The sequence below is a fragment of the Bos indicus x Bos taurus genome, chromosome 4 (genome assembly GCF_003369695.1).
Source record: "Bos indicus x Bos taurus breed Angus x Brahman F1 hybrid chromosome 4, Bos_hybrid_MaternalHap_v2.0, whole genome shotgun sequence".
NCBI lineage: Eukaryota > Metazoa > Chordata > Mammalia > Artiodactyla > Bovidae > Bos > Bos indicus x Bos taurus.
This window is the reverse complement of record NC_040079.1, coordinates 10621990-10637106: the sequence shown is the minus strand read 5'-3', so window position 1 is coordinate 10637106 and position 15117 is coordinate 10621990.

Below are 15117 nucleotides of genomic sequence, written 5' to 3'. Positions count from 1 at the left end.
ATCCCTGGTCAGGGAGCTAAGATCTCACATGTTGGGTGGTGTGGACAAAAAAAAAAAAAAGACTATTTTATCTTACTTAAAATTGTTTTTATGTATTTCCTACAAATAAAAATCCAAATTTCTTAGCTGACTTACAAATAACTCACAATCAGACCGCTTATTATTCCTGTTGACACTCACTGGACACTTCCACCGATCCGTTCAATGTTTGAATGACATTGGGGCTTGTCATATTCTCAATCACATCATGGTCTTTCATGGCTCACTGTCTTTCTGCCCTATTCTTCCTATTTAAAAAATCTAACTATTTTTAATATTAAGGTCAGAGAAATGCCTTCTTGTAAAAACTTAACTGATTCTCTTCCAGAATTGGCCCAGCCCCTTCCCAGCTTCCTCAGTACTTTGATGTATTTGGTTGGTCACATGGAATCATCAGGCCTCTGACTGACTTATATTGCCCCATCTGCAATCTTAGATCCTTAAAAGTGAACTGAATAGATAAATGAATAAAAATAAATGAATCAGCAAATCTAACCTGACACCACATTATCCAGAAATAACAAACCTACATACATCAGGAATCTAGAGATCTAATCCTGACTTTTTTTCTCTTTTGTAATCTTAAGAAAGGCTATTAACCAGAATGTGAACCAGGGATATTAATACCTCACCTGTGGGAGCAGGGAATTGCAACAGATTACAGTTCAACATGCCTTTAGCTTTAGGACCTATGAGTCTATGAAACAGTAATTTGACATATTCTTTCTAATAGGCCATTATCAGAGGAAGAAGAATTATACTGAATAATTTTCACCTAAAAAGTATCTATCTGCACCATGCCTCATCATTTACTTTTTGTTTCATCTTTATTATATTCCAACTCTTCCATTTAGCTCTGGGCATTCCTTGTAAAATGTTAGGACAGTCACAGAAATGCTGAAGAGAAACACATTTTGCCCCTGGATAGTAATGAGAATCTATTAGTGCTTTATCATTCTGGTAGACAAGTATACGTAGGCAATGAGCGAAATGTTGAGCCAATTCAGGTATTAATCATCGGAAACAGCTGAGGAATTATTGCATATTTAACCGTGCACAGACTCCAATCACCTGATTCAAAGTATAATAAATCAATGATCTATGAATGCCCAACCTTATAACAACTCACTGTTAGATGTAAATGATTATTTATGACACATACAAACTCTGCTGATAAACAGAAAATGTCATAAAAGTTTATAGTTTGGAAGATGTCACAGCTTACTCAGAAGTATTTGATTTCTGACTTAGGGAATTTAGTTTCAATATTCCTTGCAATCTTGGAGTATTTTGAGAAAGTGTGAGGCTAAAAGAGTATATAATTTAGATTGGTTCAACTATATAACCAAAAGACTCAAAATAACTAGTGTATTAATGAGGTAGAAATGTCTCCTTTACCTAAAAGGTCTGTGTAGCTAATCCAAGCTGATTGGTGCTACCACAGTCATTAGAGATCTAGATCCTTCTGAATAATTATTGTCAAACTCACCTTGAGCTTCAAATTAATAGTCTAAGATGCATGCTCTAGCTCTAGCTAGAGTCTGTACCATAGCCAATGGAAAAAAAGGAAAAAAATGTATTAAAAAACCTTGACTTTAAGAATGCAACCTGATAGTAGCATAAATCACTTCTGCCCACATTTTATTAGCCAAAATTTGCAGGGCATGTGATCATATCTTTCTTCAAGGGAAACATAAAAACATGGTAATTGTGCAAGAAGGCCCTGGGCCAAAGTAATATCCAGATGTGCTATTTCTAAGGGAAAAAGGGAAGAAGAGAGGGGACTGAGAGACTCCGCCACAAGCATGCTCCAACAACACACAAGCATTCCACATACCAGACAGAGGTTGGTTAATGTATATTTTATTTACCATTCAGGAAAAATTCAAATCACAGTTTTCTTAATTAAATGTTTTTGAAAGACATTTTTTCAAGGAACAGTTGTCAATGATGACCTAAAACAACTAGCAAATATCACAAGAATAGGAATGTGAAAACCTGCAAAAAGTTAGTTGTGACTATATTGTTATTGACCAGTTTCTCTACCACAGTAGAAGCCTGGGGAGATTTAATAAAGCATTGTAGATGCTGTAGAGGGAGCTGATGGCAGTACGAATGCAGTTTCTTGTGCAATTCTGTTGTTGGTGAAGTAAGAGTTGAAAGAGCCAAGTCTAATGACCCACAGAAGCAAGTACAAGAGAGTAGGACACTAATAATGGCCCAAATGTGATACTGAGAAGAAAGGTATATGACTAGGCTTCAAATGATGCAGGAGATAGAAAGAAAGAAAAACATGAAAAAATAAGAAACAAAAAGATAAAGGAGAATGAAAAAAAAAGTGGTTAAGAGAATGAATAAGGTATGCTCATTATCTTGGATGTCCATGGACTTTTCTTTTACCCTATGGGTGTATTTCTCGGGTAATTCCTTACTTCAAGTGAATACATTTTTGTTCAGTTCTACTGTTATATCGCCTAAGATCCACATCACAGTAACAAACAGAAAACTCCTAAACGTGAGATTCTCACACTCTGTTTATTTTTATACATATGTATCCTCCTGATCCTCCTCCTCTTTCAGCTACTGACACAGTCTTTACTTCCCTGGATTCCCCAAATTTTCTCTATAGTTTTTCTTTCTAATTCCTCTTCGCCTACTCTGATTTAAAACCATTCCAATTCAGCTCTTATATCAAATATCCTAGTGAAACTGTGTTAAGTTTGCCAATAAGCTCCAACTTACTGAATATAATGTCAATTCTTAGTGCTTATATTATTCAACTAATTATTAATATTAAGCACATATGATTGATGATTCTCTCCTTCTTTAATTATCATTTTCACTTCTCTTTATTACTTCCCTCTATTCTTTATTAGTTCCTTCTCGTTATGTTGGAGTCTCAATATTGGTTTGCTTCAGCAGTCAAGTTTTAGACCCCCTTTCATCTCTATTAATATTCCCTTGGTGATATCATTCAGCCTAACCAGTTCAAATGCCACCTTTTGAGGATATCTCTGGCAGTCTGGTGGTTAAGACTCTGTGTTCCACTGCAGAGGGCACAGGTTTAAACCCTGGTTGAGGAACTAAGACCCACATGCCTTGAGGCATGGACAAAAAATAAATAAAAATACCATGTTCTTGCTGTCCATGCCCAGTAGTGTACCTCTAACTCAGGCTTCTCCCTGCTGAAAGTGTTAGTTGCTCAGCCATGTCCAACTCTTTGTGACCTGATGGACTGTAGCCTGCCATGTTCCCCTGTCCATGGAATTCTCCAGGTAAGAATACTGGAGAAGGGTATTCACTTCTCTGGGGGATCTTCCTGACCCAGGGATCAAACCTGGGCCTCCTGCATTGCAGGAAGTTTCTTTACCATCTGAACCACCAGGGAAGCCCTTCTCCCCCTTAATTCCAAACTTACACTTTCAACTGACTATTTGATATCTCAACTTGGATATATAACATGCATCTCAGGCAAAATATATCCAAAACTGACCTACTCCAATTGTGAACATTCATATCTAATTTGATGACAGTTCTTTAGATCTAGTTTCTCAAGCCAACAGTCTAAGTCATCCTTTCTCTCACACTAGAAGTTATCATATTTTCTCCTGTGAACATGTATTAATATCCAGATGCAAACTTTTTTTTAAATTATTTCCATGCTGATGCTCTTGTCTGACTACAATGATCTCTTATCTGATCATGTAACAACTTTCTAATGTCTCTCAAATAATACACATTTTCCTCAGAACAGTGACCCTATCAAAGCATAATTCAAATTTTGCTACTTCTCTGTTCAAAACCCTGCAAAGGCTCCTTATTTCACTTAAAGTAAAAATCAGGCTCTTAAAAAATACCTAAGTGAATTGAAAATGAAAGGGAAAGTCGTTCAGTCCTGTCCACCTCTTTGCAACCCCATAGACTATACAGTGCATGGAATTCTCCAGGCCAGAATCCTGGATTGGGTAGCCTTTCCCTTCTTCAGGGGATCTTACCAGCCCAGGGATTGAACCCAGGTCTCCCACATTGCAGGATTCTTTACCAGCTGAGCCACAAGGGAAGCCAAAACAAAGAAAAAAAACTAAGGAAAATAAAACCAAAAATGAAAAAAATAAAATCCTTCCTGATAGGCATCCTGTTCACTTTCTAACTATGTCTTGCACATTCTACTTCAGACTGGCCTCCACATGTAAACAACAAAAGCCATATTAAAGCCTTTGCTTCAGATAATCTGTCTGCCTAGAAGAGAGTTCTGTAAGATATCCGCTTGATTAGCTTTCTCATTACATTCAAGTCTTTCTTCAAATACTAATTTCTTGAGGAACTGTACCACACAATGTGACTTAATATTTCATTTTCTCTCCTCTCTCTGGGAATTGGTATCCTCTAGTTTCCTTTTTTTTTTTTTAATAATTGATCATTAATTTGATTTATTGTGTACAGAGAGAATGTTTTCTACATGATAACAAAGCTTTGAAATATAATGAGCTTTTCTTCATACCCCAGTATGTGGTCAGTTTTCATAAGTGTTCCTTCAAGCTTGAAATGCATTCTGCCATTGTTGAGTGTAGTGGATACTTATCCACTGGATCAAATTAGTTAATTGCATTATTCAAATCTTTTGTATCCTTAGTGATTTTTTTTTTTTCTGCTCAATTTATCAATTACCCAGAGAAGTGTATTTAAAGTCTCCTATTCAAATAGTACACTTTTCCATTCTTCCCTGCAGTTCTGTGAATTGTTTAAATATTTTTGAGTCTGATACTAGTTGCATATAAGTTTATAGTTTTGCATCTTTTTCTATTTATTGAACTTCTTATTAGTATAGAGAGGTCTTCTTTATCTTTAGTAATGTTTTCTACCCTTTGTTGTTATTCAGTCACTAAGTGATATCCAATTGTTTACAACCCCATTAACTACAACACACCAGGCTTCCCTGTCCTTCAGTATTTCTCAGAGCTTGGTCAAACTAATGTACATTGAGTCGGTGATGCCATCCAACTAGCTCACAATTTTTATGGAAGTAAAACTTGACCTCCTTCAACCTGTAGTTTCACTTTGGATCCAGACAAATGGAAGCACCAGAAATAGATCCAGGGGCAGGGTAGTCTTTCTCTACCTGAGGCTACTACTACTGTGGGACAGCCTTCCTCTGTACCTGCAAGTCTCGCTTTTCCCCCTAACTTCTTTAGGTGTGGCATCGCCAATGCCTCCCTACTATTTTGATCCCTGGAATACTTTATATGCCTTTGTTAGCTTTCCTTAACATCTTTCTGGAGAGCCAGAACCCCTTGACTGAAAAAAAAAAGAACAGTTAGTATAATTTCTAAGTTCAAAGTTCCAGGAACTAGGAGCACTGATGTCCAAAGGCAGGAAAAGTTGGACAGCCCAGCTCAGGAAGAGAGAGAAGCCACCCTTATCTTTACCTTTTTATTCCACTGGGCTTCCAACTTATTAAATGATAACCCCTGACATTGATAAGGGTAGGTCTCTTTATTCAGTCTACTGAAATAACAGTTCAGTTCAAAATTTCACTGCATTCTTCATGTGAAAGAATGAAGTGAAGTATCACATTGTTCCTCACTGGGAAACAATGTGATACTGAAATTTGGAATGAGGACATCTGGTTGGATCTAAATAATACTATTGGACTTCCAAGTCATACAGCCTTCCTTACCAGTGATCCAAGCCTTTCCCTCCAATGGTCAAGATCAGACTTCCTCTGATGGAGCAAACAAACAAACAAACAAAAAATACTTTGTTAATTCCACTTGAGATAGATGCCCTGAAGGAGAACCATCATTCCCCTTATGGTCAACCACAAATACTCTTTGTGGTCACTTGGCCAAAAGCTAGGGTCAAATGTGAGTATGCTCCAGGGGACAAGTATATAATATAACACCACTAAACAGAGCCTACCTATCAAAAGAATCACCCAAAAACTTTATTAGTGTATCAGCAGAAACTTAGGAACATATTTGAGAAAAGAATCTAAGAGTATTCAATCAAGTTAAATTCATTACTATGGATGCACTTAATAGAGATTTCTAGATTTAACATGCTAACTTATTTATCTGGAGGTAGATTTAGCTACTTCCTTGGTTGGTTAACCAAACACTGGAAGCAAAGCTGGCCAACATTTAATGTGATTGAGGTGCCAGGTCTTCTCTTCCATGATAAGGAGAAAGGAATCCAAAGATTGGACTTATCACATGTAACATGCATACTCATCTCCCATATACATTTCATAAAAGATAAAAAAAAAACTTTAATAAGATATTGAGAAATTCATTAATAAGTAGAACACTTATATCTTTGAAAGTTCTGAGATCATTTTCCTTTTTAGGTCAGGTACAGTTTTAAAGATGCTGGCATTGAGATGAGGCACAGATATCTACAATAAAAGAAAGCAAGGACCAATGGCTAAACAGAATGCTTTGATCCTCAGCGATGTTAGCAGTGGCCAATTGATTTCAGTGTCCTTGGGACTGCAATGGGTGGGGAAACCAATAGAATGTCACTGGAGCTACATTACAGCAAAAACTTTAGGTAGAAAACACCTGGCTTGATTTGGTACTGAGAAAAGTCACAGCCTTTCTCCAGTATCTAGACCTAAATCAACATGGAGAGCCAGAGTCCCTTGATTGAAAATAATAATTAAAGAAAGAAAAAAATTTCTTGAAGAAGGATTATGCACAATTGCTACCAGTATATACTACTAAGTGTCTCTAAATTTTCCCCAATTAGCCTGGAGCCATTTAGAGAAAAAAGAAATACCCAGAATTCTTAGAGGATTTCAATACATCAGTTCTGAAATGATACCAATTCCTGGGGACTCAAAATTTCACTCTTGCCAAAATGCAATTTTTGGTGATTAAGTGATATCTATAGTCTTAGCTCAAATGTGTCTCCATGTGTGTTAGTCCATGGACTCACTGTATATTATTTTCCTAGTGCTTAAATGTGTAAATGAAATACACATTCTTGGAAACTTCAGAATTCCTCTATTACCACTCTATACTTGACATAAGATCCATTCAGGTAGACAAGGCTTGGTGACAGTCCCTGGAACATTCACTCCCTAAGAAGAAAATGAACCTGAAGCAATATGACATTCTTAAGGGAAGAATCAATGCCATTGTTAAAGATTTTAAATAAGCAGGATGATGACTGCTCAGCAGGACTATCATGGCATTTGAGGAATAGTGAATATTGTCAGTTGTTGTTGTTGCTCAGTCATTCAATCATGTCCAGCTCTTTGTGTCCTCATGGACTGCACCACATCAGTCTTCCCTGTCCTTCACCACCTTCTGGAACTTGCTGAAACTCATGTCCATGGAGTCAGTGGTGCCGTCCAACCATCTCATCCTCTGTCATCCCCTTTTCCTCCTGCCTTCTATCTTTCCCAGCATCATGGTCAACAACAGACTCAATTACTACTAGGCTATGCCTCTCCTAATTTAGGGATAAATATGGTAGCTTTTTCACTTTTAGGGATGCTTGTGCCCCATTGTGTCCATGCATACTAAGTTGCTTCAGTCGTGTCTGACTCTTTTCAACCCTATGGACTGTAGCCTGCCAGGCTCCTCTTTCCATGGGATTCTCTAGGCAGGAATACTGGAGTGGGTCACCATGCCCTCCTCCAGGGGATCTTCCTGACCCAGGCAATGAACCCATGTCTGTTACCTCTCCTGCACTGGCAAGAAGATTCTTTACTGCTAGTGCCACCTGGGGAGCCCACCTGGGCCCATTAGGTGGAGATAAATACTTTGTTAGGTATCTCATTCTGCACACGTATTTCAATGTGTTTGGATTGATATATATGAAAGCTGGGTAGCCAAAAGGAAGGACTTTCTCGGGTATCGACATATTGCATCTTAACTACAAATGCATACTTCATTGTTTGCTCTGAAAATGTGGAACTGGGCTTTATTTTAACTTTTTGTTTTGTATTGGGGCATAGCCAATGAACAATGGTGAAATAGTTTTAGGTGAACAGTGAAGAGACTCAGCCATACATAAACATGCATCCGTTCTCCCCAAACTCCCCTCCCATCCAGGCTGCCACATAACATTGAGCAGAGTTCGCTGTGCTATACAGTAGGTCCTTCTTTGTTTTCCATTTTAAATACAACGCTGTGTACTGGCAACCATAAGATTGTTCTCTGCAAGTCTCTTTCTGTTATGTAAATTCATTTTTATCATTTCTTTTTAGATTTCACATACAAGGGATGGCTGGGCTTTTTAAAGATGGTTCCTTTGCCAACTGGTACAATGTTAAATATTGTCAATAGGGATGCAGAGGGGACAGTGGAGTTGGAGGGAGGTTTTCTCTTCCTGATTCGAACAAGTTGCCCTCACCAGACTTCTACATCATGCAGTTTCTCTAGTGCTGAGCTCCTGCAGCTTGTAGGTTCTCCCATGCCTGGCTCCTGCTCAGCTCAGCTCATGAAGCATATTTCCCCAACATCTGTCTTCTAAAGTGATGGCTTTCCCCAGGGCTGGGTCCTGCAGTTTCTCCTTGTACTTCCTCCATCTTCCCTGTGGAGTGTCACTGATGAGGGACCACCCCATGAATGGCTCCCCTTTGGGTGTCTTTCCAATGAGTTCTATTGTATGCAATTGTCAGGCAAGTGTATTCTTCTCGGTTCTGTATCGTCTCAACAAAAATGTGAAGCGACAGACGTTAGAGCCCTAGGCATATCATAGTTCTCAGACAGACCATGTTATAGCTCTCAGGTATCAAACAGACCGTGTTATAGCTCTCAGGTCTTGGACAAACCGGGTTATAGCTCTTAGACAGATCAGTGTTACAGCTCCATGTTACAGCTCTACTTTATTTAGAAAATAGCAGGAAAATCCATCCTCGAGGCATGAGGGGGTGCCGACCCAAAGATGCAAAGAGAAGAGAGTCAGAGAGCATGCCAGGGTGTAGGAGAGAGAGAAACCCTTGGCCCTTTGGCTTTTTTATATGTTTTATTCTCCCCCTGGGCCTGCCCTATGTAAATTGGGCTAACCAGGAGTGCTGTTTGTTCTGCCTGAGGTCCTCACTCCTGTCGGACCTTCCTTTGTTCTATTTTCGTGGGCTTTTCCCTTCCTTGTCTTTTAGCCACCACCATTTTGGACTCCTGTTTCCTATTCTAACTACCTAACATAATCATCCCTTGGGGCAGGGCAGGGGTGGGGGACACATTCTAAGCAAGTTCCATTGACAGGGCATTCAGTTCAGTTCAGTTCAGTCGCTCAGTTTTGTCCGACTCTTTGCAACCCCATGGACTGCAGCACAACAGGCCTCCCTGTCCATCATCAACTCCCAGAGTTTACTCAAACTCATGTCCATTGAGTCGGTGATGTCATCCAACCTTCTCATCCTCTGTCGTCCCCTTCTCCTCTCGCCTTCAATCTTTCCAAGCATTGGGGTCTTTTCAAATAAGTCAGCTCTTCGCATCAGGTGGGCAAAGTACTGAAGTTTCACAGCGTTAGGGAAATTAAATAAATTGTCTTGTTTAGGCTTCAAAGACAGAACAGAGCAGACCTTCAACCTTGCTTCTAACCTGCCTAGACACTTCCCTGACTGGGAGTGACTGGAAGTGACTGCCTGCTGTGAATGTAAGATGGGGGAGAAATCTTGAGATTGTTGAGCCCCTGGAGGGGTCCTGGCCAGCCAAGCCCCAGGCTTAACCACATTCCAAGTTTTACACAACAAAACACACAGCATTAACATGAAGCCAAATCTACAAATTGGTCACAGATTGATGATGATATCAGTTTGTGTCCTGGGATTAATAAATGGGAACCCCGAATTACAATCTTTGAAGTCTCATCCACTAAGCAGACATGCTGCCTGGGACATTTTCCCAGTTGGGACTCCAGATGTGCTGTGTCACAGGAGTTGCCAGAGCTGTTAAGTCTGGATGTTGATCAAAACCCAATTTGGTGATGTATCCTCTGCTCTATTTCTCTTCTCTTTTAATGTTAGTGTATGAAAAGTAAGCTAGATAATTCTCTAATAAATATTTGTATTATTTATTTGTATATGATGAGTGGCTTATTTTGTTAACAAGTCCTTTGAACTTGAGACGAAAGTGAAAACTTTCAGCAAAACACAGGGTCTCCTAATAATGTCAACACCATCCGCTAGACCATGGACAGACATGCCCCCCTCTTTGAGAAGATACGGATTTGTGGGTGCTTCTGTTTGGGGCACTCTACTTCAGCCGCAGGGAGAGTGGCTGTTGCCTGCATCTGTGATTCTTGAACTCTCTGGAATTCTCATGATTTCTTACTAGTCTATCTCTCCTCACCCCACTTCCTGTTACAGTTTATTCTTTATTTTAAACGTGTCCTGTTCCATTTATTGTGTGCTTTCTGTCACGTGGTTGTCTCCCAACTGGCTAGATTACAAGATGTCAATAATCCACTCTAGCACTAACAATTAATTACTCATTCATGAATTAATTATTGCTTCATATAAAAGCAAACCTCCTCCCCACCTCCATTTTTGGCTGTACTGTACAAGGCAAGCATGGAGTCTTAACCACTGGACAGCCAGGAAACCACCCCTCCCCACTTTTTTCCTGATGAAATGCATCACAGTATATATAAAGACAGAGAAATTAAAATATTTTTTGATCCATGCCACATATATTAAATGATATATTAGACACCATTACTTTATATCAATTAGCTCTAATGTGGAGTTCAATTTTTCTTCATCAAGGAACAAATTAATATTGCTATAAACCTATACTACTAGTATTTATTTTAATGTTCTCCTAAATTACTTTTAGATATAAAGAATTGCCAGACCCTTTAGGAAAAAGTCACATTTCCTAATTTTAGTTAAAATATTCTGTATTAGAGTGAGGTTTCCTCTTTAAGTGTTAAGTAATGTATATGATGTGTCTTCCTTGTAGTAGTTTTAAAATAGGCTGTATGTAATACTTCAATCAATTGATTATTAATTAAAATAAGAAAAATGAAAGTATTATGAATTCTTTATAATTCACTTCAAAAGAAAAATGTTCCACATTATGAAGGAAAAAGAAAAAAAAAGAACTAAGAAATATTCCAAGTGGTATTACATAGTTTTAAAGAAGACCCCATACTATTTATTTATTTATTTATTTAATATTAGAATGCAGGCATTCCTGATGGCCACTAAGAACCATGATATTATTGTGATTTCATAGAAATTTGTACGCAGGTCTGGAAGCAACAGTTAGAACCAGACATGGAACAACAGACTGGTTCCAAATATGAAAAGGTGTATGTCAAGGCTGTATATTGTCACCCTGCTTATTTAACTTCTATGCAGAGTACATCATGAGAAATGCTGGGCTGGAAGAAGCACAAGCTGGAATCAAGATTGCTGGGAGAAATATCAATAACCTCAGAAATGCAGATGACACCACCCTTATGGCAGAAAGTGAAGAGGAACTAAAAAGCCTATTGATGAAAGTGAAAGTGGAGAGTGAAAAAGTTGGCTGAAAGCTCAACATTCAGAAAACGAAGATCATGGCATCTGGTCCCACCACTTCATGGGAAATAGATGGGGAAACAGTGGAAACAGTGTCAGACTTTAAAAAATCACTGCAGATGGTGACTGCAGCCATGAAATTAAAAGACACTTACTCCTTGCAAGGAAAGTTATGACCAACCTAGATAGCATATTGAAAAGCAGAGACATTACTTTGCCAACAAATGTCCGTCTAGTCAAGGTTATGGTTTTTCCAGTGGTCATGTATGGATGTGAGAGTTGGACTGTGAAGAAGGCTGAGCGCCGAAGAATTGATGCTTTTGAACTGTGGTGTTGGAGAAAACTCTTGAGAGTCCCTTGGACTGCAAGGAGATCCAACCAGTCCATTCTGAAGGAGATCAGCCCTGGGATTTCTTTGGAGGGAATGATGCTAAAGCTGAAACTCCAGTACTTTGGCCACCTCATGCAAAGAGTTGACTCATTGGAAAAGACTCTGATGCTGGGAGGGATTAGGGGCAGGAGGAGAAGGGGACGACAGAGGATGAGATGGCTGGATGGCATCATTGACTTGATGGATGTGAGTCTGGGTGAACTGCAGGAGTTGGTGATGGACAGGGAGGCCTGGCGTGCTGCAATTCATGGGGTCGCAAAGAGTTGGACACGACTGAGCGACTGAACTGAACTGAACTGAACTCATTTCTCCGTCTCCCTAAACAAATGTCACTCAATGCCAATGACAATCATCAAGTTCATGTACTCCACGAGGTCCCTGAAAATAAAGCAATCTTTTGTACACTGAAACATGCATTAGCATGAACATCCTGAAGACAAGAGAACATTCAGTCCAGAAAGAAAAATCAAAGCAAGATCACTTTGGAATTTTCAAATAATGAAGAAAAACACTGAAGATAAAAGAGAGAGAAAGTAAGCTACAAAATGTTTATAGAAACACAAAGTAGTAAATCAATGCTATGGGAAATCACAAAATTTCTGGTATTTCTTTCAAGGAAATTATTCCACTGTAAGTGTTGGGAGGACATGCTAAGACTTAGAGTTGTGTAAAGACTATACGGTTAACTTGTGCTGACGAGCTCAGTCATGGCCGGCCCTTTGCAACCCCATGGCTGTAGCCCACCAGGTTCCTCTGTCCATAGATTCTCCAGGCAAGAATACTGGAGTGGGTTGCCATTTCCTTCTCTGTGGTTAACTTGGAGAGCTCAAACTGAAGCCTATCAACCTATTTGATTCATCACCAAAAGATAGCATATTTCTTTTCCTGAATTTTCTTCCAGACAGAAGTGTTTATAGTATTTAAAATGTAATGAATGTTTTAAAGGTGGAGCAGGCCTGTAGAATAGTACCCAAGGATCTCTGTCTTCTATTTTCATGCCCTTCTGGAATCTTCTCCCCTTACCACTACTTGTGGGAATCTTACATTTGTGAATAGGTATGATGCAGGAGACACAGGAGATGCAGGTTCAATCCCTGGGTTGGGAAGATCCCCTGGAGAAAAAAACGACAACCCACTCTAGTATACTTGCCTGGAAAATCCCATGAAACAGAGCCTGGCAGCCACAGTCCAAAAGGATTACAGAAAGTCCTGACTAAGTACATGATCCCCATAAGAAATGGTAAGGATCAAGAATAAGTACAGAATTATGAACAAACATCAGAGAGTGATTGAACTATATGAGTGGAAATGAACTAGTGATAACACAGTGAAGCAATGTATCTCATCACTTCAGGCTTTTTAAATTGTCAGAAAGTTTAAGTAGGGAAATACACCTGTAGAGAGGTATATGAAGAGAAGTGAATGAACAGAGTACTCTTCTACAAATTTGTAAACAGTACTTCCCATGACTTGCTCTTACTTTGTCATAACAAATCCCTTGCTATTAACCAGCCTGGGCCAACCTGTCAGATTATGAATTAGAGAATGACCTAATTACAACCTAGCTTCCCTGGTGGCTCAGACGGTAAAGCGTCTGTCTACAATGCGGGAGACCCGAGTTCGATCCCTGGGTCGGGAAGATGCCCTGGAAAAGGAAATGGCAGTCCACTCCAGTACTATTGCCTGGAAAATCCCATGGACAGAGGAGCTGGGTAGGCTACAGTCCATGGGGTTGCAAAGAGTTGGACACGACTGAGCAACTTCACTTAATTACAACCTTAGGAAATGAATCAAGGGGCACATTAAAAATAAGTGGAATGATAGATATGTAGGTAGATAGACCTACAGATAATACAACAATGAAGATTAGCCTCAGGAATTGTTCTCTAATTTAAAAGAAAGCACTCTTACAATATTAATACTCCCTCTTGTAGAGAAAACTAAATAGTCAACAAAACAGCCTTTTCTTCCTTCTGAGAATTCAATTACTTTATTTCTGTTGCTTCCTTTGAAATTAGGACCACTCATGTGATAAGCTTAGACCAAAGACCTCTGCTATTTTTAGGCCAGACTGATGAAAATTCTACATAGTTTTTTCTGTTTCTGAGTGCCTGGCATATAGACAAATCCTCAAGAGACTGTGACAGTAATAAATTGAAAATGGCCTGATCACAACAGAGAAGAAGCCTTGTCATCTAATTTACTACTCAGAGGAGCACCATCCAGACAGCAGCATCATATCAGAGTGAGACTTGAGCGACAAATACAATTATGCAGTTATATCATTCTGTGTGTTTGTGTGCATGTGTGTGAGTTTTCAGATGTGTCTGTTAGAACAACCAGCATTTAATTGTTCTGATCATTATACTTTGCAGATAAAAAGTTTCCAGGGGAAAAACGAGTATCAGAGAAAGGATATTGAGAAGATTCTGCATGTAGAGAAAGAGCACAGATTCTTGAACTGAGTCTGAACTCTAGCCCCACCATTTACTAGTTGTGTAAAGTTGGGCACTGTATTGATATTTGAGTTCTCTATGCCTCAGCTTCCTCAGGTATGAAATGGAGTTAATAATAGTTGTTATAACTGTTATCCTTGTCCTAGGGAATAAAAGTGTAGAGACATTTGCTGCACGTGACATAGCAACCGGCACATTTAAAGCAATCTGCCACTCTCAGAGTTCCTCCTATCTACTTTCTTCTCCTTTTTCTTATATTTCCTACACTTATCCCTTGATGAGCATGCTTTTTTTTTTTCCCCACAGACTACAGGAGGACTGAAATAAACAAAATATATGTAGCAATTGTGAGATAAGTAGAAAGGATTTCAATCAACTGAAGCTGACACTTGAGTATAAAATAAACAAAGTTTTTTGACTCCCAGTAAATTAGGCAGGATTTTATCCTTTTGGAATCAAGGGTAAAAGACTGTAATGAGAATAATAAGCTAAATAATAGAGTAAAAATGGAAATTACAACAATTATGTTTGCCTTAAAACATTTTATTTAAATATAGTTTTAAGATGGTTTTTAAGATGGCCTATCGGACACGACTGAGCGACTGATCTGCTCTGATCTGATCTGATGCTATAATTTTAGTATTTATTTTAGAATATGACCTTTTTGGAAATGTTGAGACTATAAATCCAAGCAATTGGAATAGAAAGCTGTTAATCAATCTCTGAATGATATAATTTTGCTATGTGAAAAA